This window comes from Sphaerodactylus townsendi, linkage group LG06 (genome assembly GCF_021028975.2).
Source record: "Sphaerodactylus townsendi isolate TG3544 linkage group LG06, MPM_Stown_v2.3, whole genome shotgun sequence".
In the NCBI taxonomy this organism is placed as follows: Eukaryota; Metazoa; Chordata; class Lepidosauria; order Squamata; family Sphaerodactylidae; genus Sphaerodactylus; species Sphaerodactylus townsendi.
In genome coordinates this window covers 57071467-57089425 of record NC_059430.1, presented here as the reverse complement: position 1 = coordinate 57089425, position 17959 = coordinate 57071467, and positions in this window count along the sequence as shown.

Genomic DNA, 17959 nt, shown 5'->3' with positions numbered 1-17959 from the left:
GAAGCTGTTGCTATATTTTTACTCTGTGTACTGCAAGTTGAGCAATAATGATCTTTTTATTGTATTTGAAATTCTTGGCACTGGTTTTATGCCTAATAAAGGTTTTGGATTTGGATTTGGGCAAGATTTGTATTTACTAAATTTGAAAAATTCCAGATGGAATTCTGAAGGATCATCTGAGAGGTGGGGGGAGCTGTGTTGCTCAGTCTGTGGAAGCAGCAGAGAGGAATAGCAGTGGAGAAGAGGACTGGGACAGAAAGGGCTGAGTGACATCTGGTTTTCTTTTTGGAAGGCTTTTTTCAAAGCCACATCTTTTTAACAGTGTGTGTTTTAACAGGGGTTAACAGGGGTTATCTTTTGTCTCCTTGTCCTAGCCGTGTGCTTCCTCCAGGCTTCTGAGAGGTGGGGCTTCCTGAGAGGTGGGGATTGCTATTAGCTATGTTGCTCAGTCTGTGGAAGCAGCAGAGAGGATAGGAGTGGAGAAGAGGATTAAGACAGAAAGGGCTGAGTGAGCTATGGTTTTCTTTTTGGAGGGCTTTTCTCAAAGCCACATCTTTTTAACAGTGTGTTTTTAACAGGGATTAACAGGGGTTATCTTTTGTCTCCTTGTCCTAGCCGTGTTCTTCCCCCAGACTTCTGAGAGATGGGGTTTCCTGGGAGGTGGGGCTTGCTATTAGCTGTGCTGCTCAGTCTGTGGAAGCAGCGGCGCATGCCTAACGGTGGACACAGGTGTTTTACTTAATAAGGACATATCATGAGGGACAATAGAACGTACAGAAAACTCTAGGGGAAGGCACTCTTTAAAAGTTTAATATTTGAATATCTAAGCAGAATTAGATATGAAGGCGTGAAGCCAGCAGGGGTGTAGGGGCGTTCCAGTGTTTTGCACTGAGTGTCACATGTATGACTATCTACCACTAGGACAGAAGTCGTGGGTGTGCCCTTGCTTCAATGAGCTCCTGGAACTCAGTCAACGTGTGCATTCTCTTGAAGCCAAAATGGCAGACCTGGAGAAGCTGAGAGAGGCAGAGAGAGTAACAGACAAGGCTTTCAGGGACCTAACAGCCAGGTCCCACTCCCAAGGTGACATCTCTTCAGATGTCATGGAGAATGAGGGTATGGGGAATGGAGGGTGCCAGCCTGAGGTGGTGGAAGATGCTCCCTTAGATGGGACCCCTTCCTTAGCTGGTGATCAGCTATCCTCTCACACTGAGGATACCCCTCAGGGAGATGAGGAGCTCCTCGCAGTAGAAGAAGAAGAGTTTGGATTTATATCCCCCCTTTCTCTCCTGCAGGAGACTCAAAGGGGCTTACAATCTCCTTACCAAACACCCTGTGAGGTAGGTGGGGCTGAGAGAGCTCCAAGAAGCTGTGACTAGCCCAAGGTCACCCAAGCGTGTGTGGGAGTGTACAGGCTAATCTGAATTCCTCAGATAAGCCTCCACAGCTCAAGCGGCAGAGTTGGGAATCAAACCCGGTTCCTCCAGATTAGATACACGAGCTCTTAACCTCCTAAACCACCGCCGCTGTAGGCAATTCGATAATTAAGAATGTAGAGAGTTGGGTTTGTGAGAGGCATGATGACTGCATGGTGACTTGCCTGCCTGGTGTGAAGGTTGCGGATGTCATGCTTCGTCTAGATAGGCTTTTAGACAGTGCTGGGGTGGAATCAGCAGTTGTGGTCCACATTGGCACCAACAACATTGAGAAATGTAGCCGGGAGGGGAGGGTTCTGGAGAAGCCAAGTACTTCAGAGTAACAGGTTCTGAGAGTCCAAGCACTTCAAGGTGATGATTTCTCTGAGAATGCTACCTGTTCCCATCGCTAGGCTTAGAGTGAAACTAAACAAGCAGAGATACAGGAGTCTCAATGCATTGGATGAGAGAAGGTGAATTATTAAAGGCAGAGGGTTTCAGATTTGTTAGGAACTAGGGAACCTTTTGGGACAAGGCAGGTCTGTACAAAAGGGACGGGCTTCATCTTAACCAAAAAGGAACCAGGCTGCTGGCTCTCAACATTAAAAAGGTGGCAGAACAGCTTTTAAATTGATCCCTGGGGAAAAGCCGACAGGAGCTGAGGTGACTTCAGTTTGGAATACAATATCTATAGCGATGCAGGCAGAGAGGGAGGATTTTCTAAATCAACCACTTACAAGTGTGGAACATAGCAATGTGCATGTGATAAGTGATAGTGTCTACAAAGGACTAGAGGGCAAAACACATAAATCCCAGGTGAGGGTCAGAGATAGGGTATACAGGTGTCTCTATGCTAATAGTAAAAGCCTTCAATCTAAAATGGGGGAGTTGGAGTACAGAGTTTTGAAGGAGGACATTGACATAGTGGGCATGTAGATAAGGGGGAACCAGTGGGCATTGTGTACTTGGATTTCCAAAAGGCTTTTGACAGAGTTCCTCACCAAAACTATTGAGAAAACTCAGCAATCAAGAAATAAAAGGGGAAGTCCTCCTATGGATTAAAAACTGGTTGAGAAACAGGAAGCCAAGGGTGGATGTAAATGGGAAGTTCTCACAATGGAGAGATGTATGGAGTGGTGTCCCCCAAGGATCCGTTTTGGGACTGGTGCTCTTTAACCTATTCATAAATGACCTGGAAGTAGGGGTGGGTAGCATAGTGGCAAAGTTTGCGGATGATACCAAATTATGTAGGATGGTAAGAACTGCAAAAGATTGTGAAGAGCTCCAAGCGGACTTTTATAAATTAGGTGAGTGGGCTAAGAAATGGCAAATGCAGTTCAATGTAGCACAATGTAAAATGTTGCACATAGGGGCAAAACATCCTATAATTGTTGTCCAATATTCATACTAACAATTTTTTTTCTCCCCCACTTTATTATTCTGGTGATGCCACCATGCTAGCTTGCTTGTACCTTAGGTAATTTTTAATTTGCTTGCTTCTTTTGAAACAAAGGCTACATTATTATCATGGATTATTTTAATGTTGTTATTTTATTTTGATGCTATTCACCTTATTTCAGCTGACCCTTTATTCTTATTGTCAATGCCATTTTGTTTGTTGAGGAGAGATTGCCTTACAATAAACAAAAATATTTTTAATTCGAAGTATTGGCTTTGAGTGCTTTGTGTTAATCAAATCAGAATCCACACAGTGGCAACGAGTTCCTCTTGCACCACACTAGATGAAAAAAGACCTCAACAGCACAATCTAAGAACCCTGGAGAATCACCGTCAGTCAGAGTCAACAATGTTGAATCATCTGATACTGAATCATCTGATTCAGCAAAAGGCAGCTATGTATGTCTATGATCCAGCAATGTATCCTAAACTTTCTGCTATGGAAGTGTATCTACTGCCACTTCAGATCTTGCCCCAATATTAGGCAATTATAAGGGTGGGAGAGATTATATGTGTGTGTTTCTATATTCTAAAGACAAATAAACCAAATATTTTATAAAGTTCCTGTACAACAGTCAGGTATAAATTATGTTAAATAAGTCACCTTTTCTGAAATAAATAATTATTAAAACATACATAGGTAGACATTGGAACTTTATTGCACATATAGCAATTTTTGCACCTGCAAGGGTAAAGTTCAAGAGATTGCATTGAAATGCACAGTAGAATAACAATCTGATTTTGAGCAATATTGACCTTGAGTTAAAGGCAGTAATCTAGAATGATGACTATGGACAGCTGTGCACAGTAATGAGTCTAATCAACCAGATCAGACTGTGATGGAAAAGACCAATGTCTTAGTGGACCCACAGAAAAAATAAGAGCTGAATCAGTGTATGACACCAAGGAGAAGACAAAAACACAAAACGAAGTGAAGCTATCAAAGGGTGTTTTCCAGTAAAGTACATAAGAAGTAAGAACAGGAGAAGCAATCAGTATTTCCAAGTACTGTTATAGTATCCTGCACTTGAACAGAGAGCCAGGTGTGTCAAATTCAGTCACAGGTGTGCAAAATCATGTGATTATTCGTATCTGGGGAGATAGTACAAATGACATAAACAATTGGATGGACTAGGTAATGTTATGCAGTGCAATCTGAAAGGCTGGACAATCAGGGATATTTTTAAAAGTCACAGAGAATTCCATGATGTGATTTGAAAGTTGGACTCTGACGTCTACTTGAATGTTTGTTTGTTTGTTTATATTTCAGACTTTTAGACCACCCTCCTCCGAAGGGCTCAGGGCAGTGAACAATACTCAAAAAACTTTAAAAACACAATAAATAGCAATATAAAAACAGTATACATTATAACAGATGTTACAGGGATCTACCAATCAACCGTGCTGGCCAAATGCCTGTTGGAACAAGTCTGTTTTACAGGCCCTATGGAAACTTTGTAGGTCCTGCAGGGTCCTGGTCTCTCTAGGGAGCCTGTTCCACCACATAGGGACCAGGGCTGTCAAAGCCTTGACCATTGTAGAGGGCAGCTGGATGTCTTTCAGGCCAGGAACCTCCAGTAGGTTCTCCTCCAAGGAGCCGAGGGTCCTTATGGGGCAATACAGGGAGATGCAGTTCCTCAGATATGTAGGTCCAAGGCCACTAATGGCCTTGAAGGTTAAAACCAACACCTTGAACATGACCTAGAACTCAATAGGCAGCCAGTGAAGTTGGTACAGGACCGGTGTTATCTGGTCCCAAGTAGATGTACCTGAAATATGTACCTGAAAGACTGCTGCATGCTGTATGAATTTAAGTGTCCAGATCACAGCTAAAGGCAGGTCAGCATAAAGCATGTTACAGTAATCAAGTCTGGAGGTGACCATTGCATGGATCACCATGGCCAGGTCAGAGCAGGAAAGATACGGGGTTAGATGCCATGCCTGTCACAGGCGATAAAATGCTGTCCGAGCCATCTGAGTGACCTGGATCTCCAGCGATAGTGCCGGGTCCAGTATCACTCCCAGACAAGGCCAAATGTAGAGTCTCACCATCTAGCAAAGGCAGGCAAAAGTCCACCAGTCACTCTCCCTGACCCAACCACAGGACCTCCATCTTTGTAGGATTTAACCTCAGTCAACTCACTCTAAACCAACCAGTGATGGCTTCCAAACAATGCTGGAGAGTCAAGGACGAGCTGCCCTCTATCATGAATATGAGCTGCGTGTCATCAGTATATGACCGCAGCCCAAAACTCTGGACCAAACTTGCCAGGGAGTATATGTAGATGTTGAAAAGTATCAGAGAGAGGATCACCCCCTGCATCACCCCACAACCAATGGGTTGGTACCTGGAGTTCTCTCCCCCCAATGTCACCTACAATCTCCAGTCTCAGAGAAACGAGGTCAGCCAGCTCAAGGCTGATCCACTGGAACTCTCTGAGTAATATCGGTGGAGAGGAGCAGTGCAGACCAAAAGGTTGTGATATGCCTTACTACTCGGAGAATCACCGTTTGTGAGGTCTAACAACACCAGCAGTGCCAAACCACCTCTATCCAAGTGAAGCCGGAGTTCATCCACAACGGTGACCAGAATCGTCTCAGTCCCATGGCCAGCATGGAAGCCAGACTGGTAGGGATGCAATAGGTGTGCTTCATCCAGGAACAGATCCGCCACTGCTCACTCAATTACTTTGCCCAGGAATGACAAGTGCGAAACCGGGCGGTAATTGGCCGGATCCTCTGGATCTAATTGCAGCCTTTTCAGGAGCAGACAGACCACTGCCTCTTTAAGCCAACCTGGGAAAACCCCTTGCTCAAGGGGGCTATTTATGATTTCCAACAGGTGACTCCAAAGCTCCTCTCTGCTGGCTTTCACCAACCAGGAAGGGCACAAGTCAAAAGGACAAGTGGTGGATCATACAGCTGCCAGTGTCCTGTCCACATCTATCAGGTTGAGTAAGCTGAAGTGGTCCAAACACGGACCCAAAGGCAGCCAGGGGGCCTCCTGTTCATATACTGAGTCAACTATCATGGTTTGGGATTGGAGGAGGGTCAGGACTTTGTCTGTGAAGTAGCTTGCAATTGGCTCCCAGCTCAGTGCCAATTCTTTCAATTTTGGACCCATTGCAGAGGTCGTAAGCAATCGAATTACTTTGAACAGTTGTGCAGCGCACGAGCTAGCAGCCGCGATATAGGAAGAAAAATACGTCCTCTTCGCTTCCTTCACATTTCCCTTACAGGATCTCATAAACACTCAATACAAGTGTCTTGTCCCCTCATCAAGAGTTCACCACCACACACGCTCTAGTCGTCTCAGTTCCCGTTTCATCTGCTACAGCTCCTCGGTATACCAAAGTGTTGGTCTGCTGCGGAAGCAGAGAGGATGCCTTAGGGCAACAGCCTCAATGGCTTCAGAGAGTCTGGCATCCCAGCTCTCTATCAAGTCATTGGGAGTGATGCCAGTGGGTGGGGTCTCCGACAGAGCATCCTGGAACCACTCCAGGTCTATTAGTCTCCATGGGTGGGCTAAAATATGCCTGTTGCCTAGACAGGGGTGTGTGGAAACTTCTATCCAAGCTTTAAGAATCATGTCAAATGTTTGGATTTTTGGGGGACCAGTGTGGATTCTTACTGTCTCATGTGTTCAGATAGGAAACCAAATATTTTCTTTTTTATGTAAAGGAATTCGTACTTTTACCATGTATAGTTAGTACATACGTTCATTACTTCTGTTACAGTAACAACTAAGCTGACAAAAAAATGTGCTTAGCACTGCGAAAAAAATATTATGCATAGGAAACCTCTAAGAAAGCATTCAAGAGACCAATTCACTTCACACCTTCATTAATTACTTCATGGCGGAGCCCGCCACGCCTCCCTGTAACTGGTGGTAGGGGATCAGAAGGGTGGCAGGAGCTCCCCTGGGTAGCCGTTAGGGATGGGGCTGGAGCACGCCGAGGGACGTCTGGCGGGTTTGCTGCTGCTAGGACAGCCTTCAGGCTAGAGGGTCCACGATCCAGCAGCTTCATCGCCTGTGTGAGTGGTCTTGTAGCTTGGCTGCAGGTCCCAGGGGAATTTTCAGCTGTGGCTATAGCTAGGAGGGTGGAAAGGAAGGGAGGGGTGGGTAGAGGGCTACCGTGTGTTTCCTGTGGCAGGGTTGTGAACGCTCCTCCTGCCTCTTCCTGTGGGTGGCAGCAGGCGGTGTCATACGTGGCGTGCACACGCATGGCTCTGTGAAGACAGGCAAGGCACACCCCTTCCCCGGCATGGCGGCCCCTGATTGGTACGCTGAGGGTTTGGGGAAACATGCCTTTTACCAGGCTCCGGTGTGACCTGCGAGCCCGGTGAAGAGCCGATTACCTGCCCGCAACGGGGAGGGACGACATGGCAAAATTTGGAAGCAATCTGTCCAGGCGTTTGGGCGTTACTAACAAAGTCACGGTTAGTTTTTTATATATATAGATTGAGCTAAAGTTTTGCTCAGAATAATGGTCTTGTTATTCTGTTCTTTGACACAACTGCTATTAAGTTTCTTCATGTAACTTTCAAAAAACCTCAAGTTATCCATATTTTTTTGATAAAAGAGCACCTGGCCCACCTCTATTTTTATCTTTTTTTTTTTTTTTCTGAAGATCCTCTACGTGAGCCTCCTGGCTGTAGGAAATGCCTTCAAATGGCCGAAAGTAATAATTGGGAGAGAGCCAAAGGTGAAAATTCAAAGTTTTACAGTGAGTAAAATATTTAGCAAAGAGCTTTTGCTTTTGCACAGTACAAGGAATTTCAAGATGAGTGAGATCTTATGGTAATCTATTTTTAATGTTCAGGTCAAATGTGCATTTTGCTATTGAGTCATAATTAATTAACTAGCATTTCAGAACATCTTTAAATAATATAACATTGAATTTGACAATAAAATATTCTTTCTTATCATTTGGATCTTGTCTGTGAACATTTAGACAAGCATGTGGTTGGATACATTTTCTGAATCCACAAAGTTTTGTGCTGATAACCTAGAACTGAAGTGCTACTAGATAGTTAAAACTAAAAGAAACCACAATTCTGGTTAATATTTGTTCTAGGCGAAAACATCCAAGGAAGTTACAAAAATACATTTTTAAAATTGAAGCTGTTGACCTGAACACCTGTTCCACATTTCTTTTTTCAAGATTGCTAATTTACTGTGCATGGCAGCACTTGGAACAGATGCAGCGAGGCAGAAGTGAAGAGAATCTGTTTGCTCTGATTGTTGGCCAGAGGGCAATGTGGCTCCACACAGGCATGGCTGAGGGCATCTCAGCAGTGCTGCAGCAGCTCCTCCTGACAGATCAAACTATGGCAAATAAAAAGTGGGGGGGAGGGGATTATCAGCTGTTCAACTATTTTGAAGCCAATTTGATGTTCTTGTGTTATATTTGAGATTTCATACACATTTAAGTAATGAAAACATATGATGGCACTTTTATGCACAAATTGAAAATTTAAAAGGAATGCATCTTTTGAGCATATTTTTTTCTAACAATTCTTTGAAGATTTCCATTTCTAGTCTCCTTCATTTACACTTTATTCAAAGTACTCCTAAATTGCACTGCATGGAGACATAAACTGGATCAAAGAGTCCAATGCTTTGCTAGGAGTCAGAATAGCTTCAAAACAATCACAGTAAAGTTTGGTCTAATCTGCACTTAAAACTTCCAATGAAGAAATTCCACACACTTTCTAGGTATATACCCTGTTCCAAATAAATACCTTGTAACAAATTGTGCACTCCCACACATGCCGGCTGGGTGACCTTGGGCTAGTCACAGTTCTTTTGAGCTCTCTCAGACCCACCTACCTCACAGGGTATGTGTTGTGAGGGGGGAAGGGAAAGGAGATTGTAAGCCCCTTTGAGAGAAAGGGGGGATATAAATTTAAACTCTTCTTCTTCATCAATCATCATTTCCTCCTGCCTCTCCCCATATTACCCCTTTTGATCCCTCTGTTTATCGAAGGAAATTTTGCCCAATTGGTCCCTGGCCCAAAAGACATCTGGCTGGCCATCACGCCACACAGGCGAGGGAGATCAGGGCCCTGTGGAACTTGAATGGTTTCCATAAAATGGAGTTGTTCCACCAGGCTTTTACATCTGGCCAGCCGGGTCTGAATTGAATTAACACTGATAGTAGTGGCTTCCCTGGGACATATAAGTTTTGGGTGTCATCATCTATGTTTATCTTGTATCATTTTAAAGTTTTTATGCTGTTTTTGTGGTTTATGGTTTTACTATTGTTCTTATTTGTACCATTTTTGTTATTGTTGTTCACTGCCCTGAGCCCTGCAGGAGGGGCAGTCTATAAATCAGGAAAAAATGCTCCATGCCCCCCACTTGTTGTTTGATCTGGACCAGGTTGTGATGAGTGGGAGGAGTGGAGCATATGTGGGGTGGGGTGGGAGAGGAAATGGCAGATGAAGTTACAATGTTACTTAGGTCTTCAAGTTGGACAGGGTATAGATGATCCTATTATTAAAGTGCTCTCTGAGGTAAGAATACATGAGACCCCAAGTTAAAATTATTGCTCAGTTTCCCATTCAAACAGACTTCTCCCTCTCCATCACCGTTAGCAGCTTCAAAACTAGCAACATATTCCAATTTTTGCCCAGGTTCAACCTGATCAGTTCCCCTCTGTGTATGTTTTTCTAGATCCCCTGTATAAGCTCTGTTCTCCACGCTTACTAACATATGATGTTAGAAAGCACAGTATTTCAACTGGAGTTTTATCAGTATTGAGGAAAGGTACATTATTACTATTAGCAGTGAATCATTTAAAATGCAGAGTACTCCCATATTCATCATGCAAAAAGGGGGAGTGGGCAAGAAACAGCACATACTTTGGCTTTTGTCTGCCATCGCCTCAGATTCATCCATAAAAAGACCAGTATGATACTGTTAGATTCACAGTCCTTACAGCTGTCACCTGCACATTTTAATAGCACTACATATTATGGGGTTGCCTATTGACATTAGGGATGCTCAAACATCTATCAGTTCAACTCATGTTCTGTTTCCCAGTCATGAAAAAGGAGCTGATACTTCCATGGACAGTTTGGCTGCTTGTTGACCCATTTGTGATTATTCACAGAAGTGTAACTAGGATGGGGCATCCAGGGTATGTTCTATGCATCTCCTGAAGAAGGTGCCTGCCCACTGACCCTCACTCTACCAAAAACTTTGCCCTGCCCTGCCAGGTACAGCTGTAAACTTTGGACTCTACCTCCTAAGTTCACGTAGACTTTGGAGGCAGAGCTCACAGTTTAAAGCTGGATCCAGCCAGGCCAAGTCTGGTGTTGAACTGTGGGCTTGATCAGGCCAGGTCCAGCTTTAGACTGCTGGCTCTGCCTCTGAAACTCCACCCCAAACTCAAGTGGACTTCAGAGGTGGAGCCTGCAGTATAAAACTGGATTCTTGGAGCACACTGTTTAAATCTGCAAGAACCCAACATCAAACTGTGGGCTCAGCCTGGCCAGGTCTAGCTTAATACTGCTGGTTCTGCCCTTAAAGCTCCACCTCCAAAATCAGATGGATTTCAAAGATGAAGCCTGCAGTTTAAAACTAAACTGAGCCAGGCTGCCAGGGAAGGAGAGGAATTTTCAGTGATTGCTGTTGGACCTGTGTTGCATACATATGCCCCTGACTGTTCAGCAGGCTACTTTACCATATTCCTTCCTATCAGCAAAGTTTAGTACAATTGGGTTTTTGCACATATACATTCTCATATAGCCTGGCTGAGTTATATTTCTCCCCATAGCACCCACCACACACATACTTGGTTGTGCTGTTCCAGTCAGCAGAAAACAGAGAGTTAAATTCTTCACAAATCATTTTTGTGGTGTGTTTTTTTAAAAAAATCAGTGCTCATCTAAATAATCAATGGAGACATGAATGGCTGTGAGTCTGTTAGAATCAGTAGCATTTTCACAGAAACACAGTTTTGAAAATACCTGATGCATACCTATTTAGCAGACATTCTAGTCATTTGGTATGAACTGCATAGATTGTTATCAGCTAACATCTGATTGTCACCTTAAAACACAGTAGATTCAGCAGTTCAATATATTCACAGTGAAATCTGTGACATGCCTAGTTGAAATAAGCCAATCAGCAGTGAGTCCCTGGGATGTATTCTGAACTCTGTGGAGAACAGAATCCATTTGTCTTGCATCAAATGGTAATGAAATTCTGCCAGATCTGACTGCTGAACTTCAGTATAATTTTGTTTTCTGTTTTGCTGTGCCACATCACTGCTTCAATGTTTCCCCAGACTAGATTCATTAAAATGCTTGGATCTTTTTCTTCTATGGTTTACTTCCAGCAAAAGCAACAGTTGACTGTCATGTCTGCCATTTTTAAGTATCTATAAAATTCTCAGTCAGTTTCTTTATGCATTCTTCCTTCTTTTTAGTTAGTATCTTTCTTTGACTGTCCATGACTAGCACAAGAAAGCTAATCTTTAGAAATAAAGAACAAATGAGAAACAACATTTATATAACCTGATGTTTTCCTCTGTCTCTGTTGTACGTTTCTGTCATCATCCTAGAGTATATGGGATTTTTTTTTCCTTTCCATGATATTTTGGGAGGTTTTTTCTTTTTTTGCAGGGCTCAGCTGCATGCGCCCGGAAGGGTTTATTTCTTTTATCAGAGTAGGGATCCCAGCTGCCCTTGCAGGGCTTGTCTGTGTGCGTGCAGGGGGGGTTCTTTTTGGGGTGCGGGGATTCCACACTGCCCTTGCAGGGCTCGTCATGCACATGGGAGGATTTTTCCCCCCAGGCTCGGAGTGAGCTGCAGTTCGGGGGACCTGCCGCTCCGAACCTCATGGATTCAGAGCGGCTGATGTTTGGAGGGCCTTGGCTCGGCCCAGCAGCACCCGAGCTTCCCCGAGCCACGCCCAGCTCGGGCTGAACTGCTGTGTCGGAGCTCCCGAACGGCCATCTCTACTGCATACATTCAGAAGAACCTTATTTAGTAATCTGTGTTAAGTTACTTCAAACATGAACCTTAAGAAGCCAGTTTGGCTGCCTCTCCTTCAATAACTTTTGTTTTCTCAAAATCTCTAGTGAATGCATCAGAGATGTAGGTATAGATTTTTAAGGGGGGTTCGGGGGCAAGGTCATGCCCCCACCCACCCCTGGGGGCATGGCCACACCTCCACAAGCCCCGCCCCTAGCCTCAGTGCTTATAAAAGCAGCTCTCCAAGGCCAGAGATGGCAGACTTCCCTGCCCTGCCTGCCCCCCGCCCCCCATTGGCTGGGCTCCCAGCTGGTAGCCGGCAGTCCCTTCTCCTTCTGCTCCAGGCAGAGGGGTAGCTAGGGAAAATGGAACCCTGAGTACAAGGCCACAGACTTCGTGGGCAGGCCCCAGCTGGGTGGCTGCTGCTTGATGCTGAAATCCACCCCAAAAGCAGCATCGCTTTCAATTTAGGGAGCCCAGATTCTCCTTGCCAAATCCAGCTTTACAAGGAGAATCTGGGGTCCCTGGATAAAACAACATTGTTAAAAGTAATTAACGACAGGGTGGATTGCTCCCCACCCTGAAACACCATCCCTTTCAAGGTTTAATCTGGGGACCACCCTGTAGTCGACCCACGCGGTCAGCGTAAGAACGAGACGAGACGCGGAGTGGGTGGCGTGCCAACGTTCTACTACGGCACTGCCGGGTCGGCAGTGCACTACTACACCACCCTTTAAATCCATGCCGAAGGGGTTGGATTCAAAAGGAGAATCTGGGGAAATCTGGGGAGTCAATTTTCCTGCTGTCAGGGGTGCAATTGTTAAGCTAGCAGCACCAAACTTTCAGGGTATCTTTAGGAAAGTCTCCTGATGATACCAGCCAGGTTTGGTGAAGTTTGGTTCAGGGGGTCCAAGGTTATGGATCTTCAAAGGTGTAGCCCCCATCTTCTATTAGCTCCCATTGGAAACAATGGGGCATTGGGCACCCCTTTTGGAGGTCCATAACTTTATAACCCCCAGAACCAAACTTCACCAAACTTGGCTGCTATCATCAGGAGCATCACCTGATGATAGCCTGAAATTTTGGTGTCACTAGCCTAAAAATGCACCCCCTGCAGGCCAAAAACCAAAAAAACACTTAAAAAACCACAAATGGGGAGGCAGAGCTTTGGACATGCAATGGGGGGGGTTTGAACCTGAGAACCCCCCCTTACCTACATCCTTGGAATGCACTAGAATGCAAAATCTCTAGGAAGACTAAGTTGCCCTGTCGCAGGTCAAGCAGCTTCCTTAATATAAATGAAACTTAATTAAGTCAGCTGAGGAAGCTTTTATAACTGCCATTGGTACCACAGCACACTGGTGCAGGAGACAGATATATTCTATAAATCAGAAAAACAAATTCAATCTACTACCCCTCGAGAACACCAGTTTGCTTCAAGAGCTAAAACACAAATCTAAAGAATGAAAAATACGTGGAAGTCTTTGTGACTTCTAGATATCTATACAGCAGTGCTATCTGTAGAAATTCATCTGTACCTTAGATCCCTATTCAGTTGATTTTCCCTTCCCTTTTATTAAACCAAGAATATATTTCATATTTATTCATGTATAATCTCTTTGGAGATTATTTAGCTGTCTTTAGCTGCTGAAGTTTGAAGAGATGGAAATGTTCCTGCTAAATTAGACAGTAACTGTAATACAACAAAAATGCTAGAAATGTTCAAAATTCACCTAAGTTGCTGATAAACCATTCTGGTAGCAATAATGTAAATCTAAACTAGCTGAATAAATAAAGCGCGGCCGCGGCTCAACCAGGGCACGCCATTATAGGATCGGTGCAGGCCTGGCATTAATCTGGGCATTTGCCCTGTTGAGGCCGAACATGCTGTCCTAGAGCCCAGCTCAACGAGGACAGCATGCACAGGAGCCGGACTCTGATTGGCTCTGCATTCCTGTGAAGCCAAAGGGGTTGCATCATATACAGGTGCTGGACGGCACCTGTATATAAAAGGGGGTTGTCTACGTGGGCAAGCTCAGTTTCGCCTGGATGCTTGACGAAGGAGGACAGCTGCACTGAGCGGTGGATTTTGGGAAGGAACAAAGGCACTCCCAGGGAGCGACAGTGGGCAGGGATCCACCTTTGGGGCCACCATTGGGCAGCTGGACGATGACTGCGGCCTTCAGTTCCACGGCCTGCGGGTGGGGATCCACTTTTGGGCCACCATCAGGCAGCCAGATGTCAAGAGCTGCAGCCTTGGTTCTGCAGCCGGGAGTTCCCACTGGTGGCTGGAAACCCCTGGCCTGGTGCACACTTCCCTGTGAGGAACGAAGCAGGGCATCTCAGGTGGGCTGGGTTGTTGTCCCCCCTTAATGAATGGGATGTAGTCAGAGGTGGGATCCAGCAGGTTCTCACAGGTTCCCGAGAGTAGGTTACTAATTATTTGTGTGGGCCAAGAGGGGGTTACTAATTGGTGATTTTGCCATGTGATTTTTGCCTTAGTTACGCCCCTTCTCTCAGCAGTAGCGCGCAGAACTTGAAGCATTCTAGCAGGAGGTGCCCCAGCGTGTGTGGCAGCCTACACCTGTGTGCATTCGTTTCTCACCCACAGCCCTGCCCAGGAATGCCTCGCCTCTGGAATGCCCAGCCACGCCCTTGTCGTGCCCCACCCAGCCCCATTGGCACTACGCCACAGTTTGAATCCCACCACCATGGGAACCTGTTACTAAAATGTTTGGATCCCACCACTGGATGTAGTGAGAAGCTAAGTAAAACTGCTGACTGAAGTAATTAGAGGTGACAAGAGCTTGAACTGACCTAAAACTATTCAGTTTTTGTCCATTCATATAATCAAATGCTATTTTCCCCCCTTTCTTTTGGTTCTCATCCTACAGGCGAAAAAACTCATAGATAACTTACAGGTTATGTACTGGGAACATGTTTTCCTTTTTTACAGAAGACTTCTTAGATGCTGTCGTTCCTGTTACAAAGCAGTTTATTTAAAATGTAAGATAAAATTAGAAAAATAATAGAAATAATGTATTTCTATTATAATATTATAACATTATAATTTCTATTACAATATTATAAAATATTGGATATCTTCAGCATTTGAATGTGGAAGACTAAAAGCCATTTTTTTCTTTAGGTCATGTGTAAGATTCTGGCTAAGGGTCTTATTTATTATCAGCTAAAATCTGTAGATGCTGCAATAGCTAGCCATTTTTCCACAAAGGTGCTTTCTTATGAAATTTTATCAATCTATTATGCATTTTATACAGGATGTTACACCTTTATGCTGTAACTCACCCTGTTGTAGAAATACTTGGGAAAAGTGCAGTTAAATGACTGCTCCACACACAGGTAATCTTTATTGGACAGCTTTAATGGAAAGTATCTGTGTATATGCAGTGTACATCTTCAGAGTTTAGATTCAAAATGTATTTAGTTAGGAACAGCTGTTATGAAAGCAACTTCTCTAGGTTAGATTAGCTCATCACTTTAAGATGGCATTTTTGATACTTTAGTTCTTTCTTTTTTCAGCTGTTATAAGTAGCCTTTGATTTGCTCAATACTTTTTCCTTTTGTGATCAGTAACTGTGTGATTAGTAAAAACTAGATTCTTTTTTCCCTTCAAACTTTGTGCAGTTTTGTTGTCGATTTTTACACCAGTAATCACTTGTTTTTATCTAGGCTAAAGAAAATTTGCAGAAGGAAAGGACAAAAAGTAAAGTCCCAGGAACTCTCCTTGTGAGCTCAGCTATTAAGGGAGGGAGAAAAGAACACAAACACCTTGGCAGCAGAAAAATGGCCACAACTTTACTGAAACAGCAGCTGTCAAAGTCTAGGCACAGTATAGGGCATGAATCCACTTATTGGGCGACCACTCTGTTGGCCGATAAATATCAGGTGACCCCACTAGTCTACTGATATCTCCCCTCTGCCCTGCGCCAGCCAGCCAACTGAGCCAGGAGGACATCTGGCATGGCAATTAGCCTCTGGCCAGTTGGTCCCCTTGAGGTGAGGGGTCACCTGACAGCCCCCAAGCTAACCATGTCCCCCAAAGAACTCACACTGGAATCCCTTAAGGGGATCCCCAAAGCCATTTTCCCACCCAAAGAATCCAGTCCATGCTGCTAGTGCCAATATAGTTCTGACAAAAAAAGACAAAATGAACACAACTTACAATGAAACCCCCTGAAAACACTAAGGAAATGAAGAGCTGAGCAGGAGAAAGCAGAAGACTGAATGAGGCCCAGGCCTTGGGGCTTTCCAAGCAATGCCACCTTGGGGCTTTTCAAGCAATGCCAGATTGGCCAGTCAGGCTGGTGGCTATGCTGGGAAGGTCGCCAGCCAGGATGAAGGTTTCCTGGGCCTAGAAGAAGAGCCAGGTAGCCAGAAACCAGGCACCACTCTCCCTGCCTGACCAAATGCTGCAAGGGCCACCAACTCATGCCAGGAAGATGCCCTCCCCTCCTCCTGCTGCTCCCCTGCACACCCACAAACAGAGCCCCAGGTAGTAGTAGTAGTAGTAGTAGTAGTAGTAGTAGTAGTAGTAGTAGTAGTAGTAGTAGTAGTAGTAGAAGAGGAAGAGGAAGAAGAAGAGGAAAGGCAAGAGGAGGAGGAGGAGTTTGGATTTATACCTCCCTTACAATCTCTTTTCCCTTCCCCCCTCACAACAAACACCCTGTGAGGTGGGTGGGGCTGAGAGAGCTCCAAAGAACTGTGACTAACTCAAATGAGAGGCAGAGGGAAAACGGCTAGGAGGTCAGTGTTCTCTAAAAAATTTCAAAGACTGAGTGGGACAGATCATTGTTTTCACCAGAGGCTAGGTGGTCAGGTGTTGGTGGAAGACAAGAGGGAAACTTGTTTCACTGGGACACTCCTAAAACCACACAAAGGGCTTGGCAACTTAAATTAGTCCTAAATACTGGGACTGGAGAGTTGATGAGGGTGTGTTAGCTTAACTGGCAGAGTTAAGTGAGGGTTTAGAGAAACTCCAGAGCTTACTCTGTCCCAAGCCAGTGTGAACCCCTTTGGAGTTAAGGGAGGGTGTTTTAGGAGAGTGTTCTGGACCATGTTGGAAAGGTTTACCCTTAACAGAGATACCTGTGTGTGTATGAAGTTGTAACTGGAAACTGAAAAAGTCATTTTACTGAAACTGCGTTTTATTTGTAACTTCAAAGTAATACCTGCCTGAAGAACAAGAAATGCTTAAAAACTTCTCTGTACCAACAAATTGAAAATAAAAGTCTGTAAATAAATTCTAGTTTTGTTTTATCTGTTAAAAAGCCTCTCAGTGTACCATTTTCCCCTCAGAGTGGGTGGCAGATTACGTTTTCTGACAGGATTTTGCCTCAATGTTTATGTGTGAATGGGGCATGCCTAGGATAACAGCAGCTATCAACTGAGCCCCAACACACTGTCCCCTGCTGGGCCTCAGTCTCTGACAGGGAGTGGAGTGTGTTTCACTGTTCATCTATTCCAACAACTGGTGAAGAATCCAAACTTCATGCAACTGAGTGAAAGATGTCTATTGCTGCTAAAATGTTTAATGTTACTAAAATGTTTATTGTGTAACTTCAAGTTATGTTGAGAATGTTCTTCTGGAAATCTCCTATCATAGTTCAAGAATAAATATTTTCCACTGATTTGTGCATGAGACCATTTGGTGTGTGAGACCATTGCTTAGGAATTCAACCCCATTCCCAAATCAGATTGTCTTATGTGGCTCTGTGACTGTTTTGGTTTACCAATGGAAGACATTTAAAACATGCAAAAAAAATATAGAACTGCCAAACTAAATAATGGGTTGGAGTAGCAGATCCTGGGAACCAGATCTGTGCATTAGGGCAGTAAATCATTCAAACACAAAAATTTATCCATGATTTTGTTCCCTCTCAATGAAATGTTCTTTGTTCAGCTGTCAGCAGCAGACCTGTAACTGGGGTAAGTGGGAGACTCAAGCCCCACGTGCTTCTTGGGAGAGGTACAGCAAGAGCCTCCACCCTGGTTGATCTAACCCAACCTCACCACCTAGAAGTAAACTAATCTTAATTTTAAAACAACCAGAAGCTAATTTTTTGGAAGTGGCAGTGGGA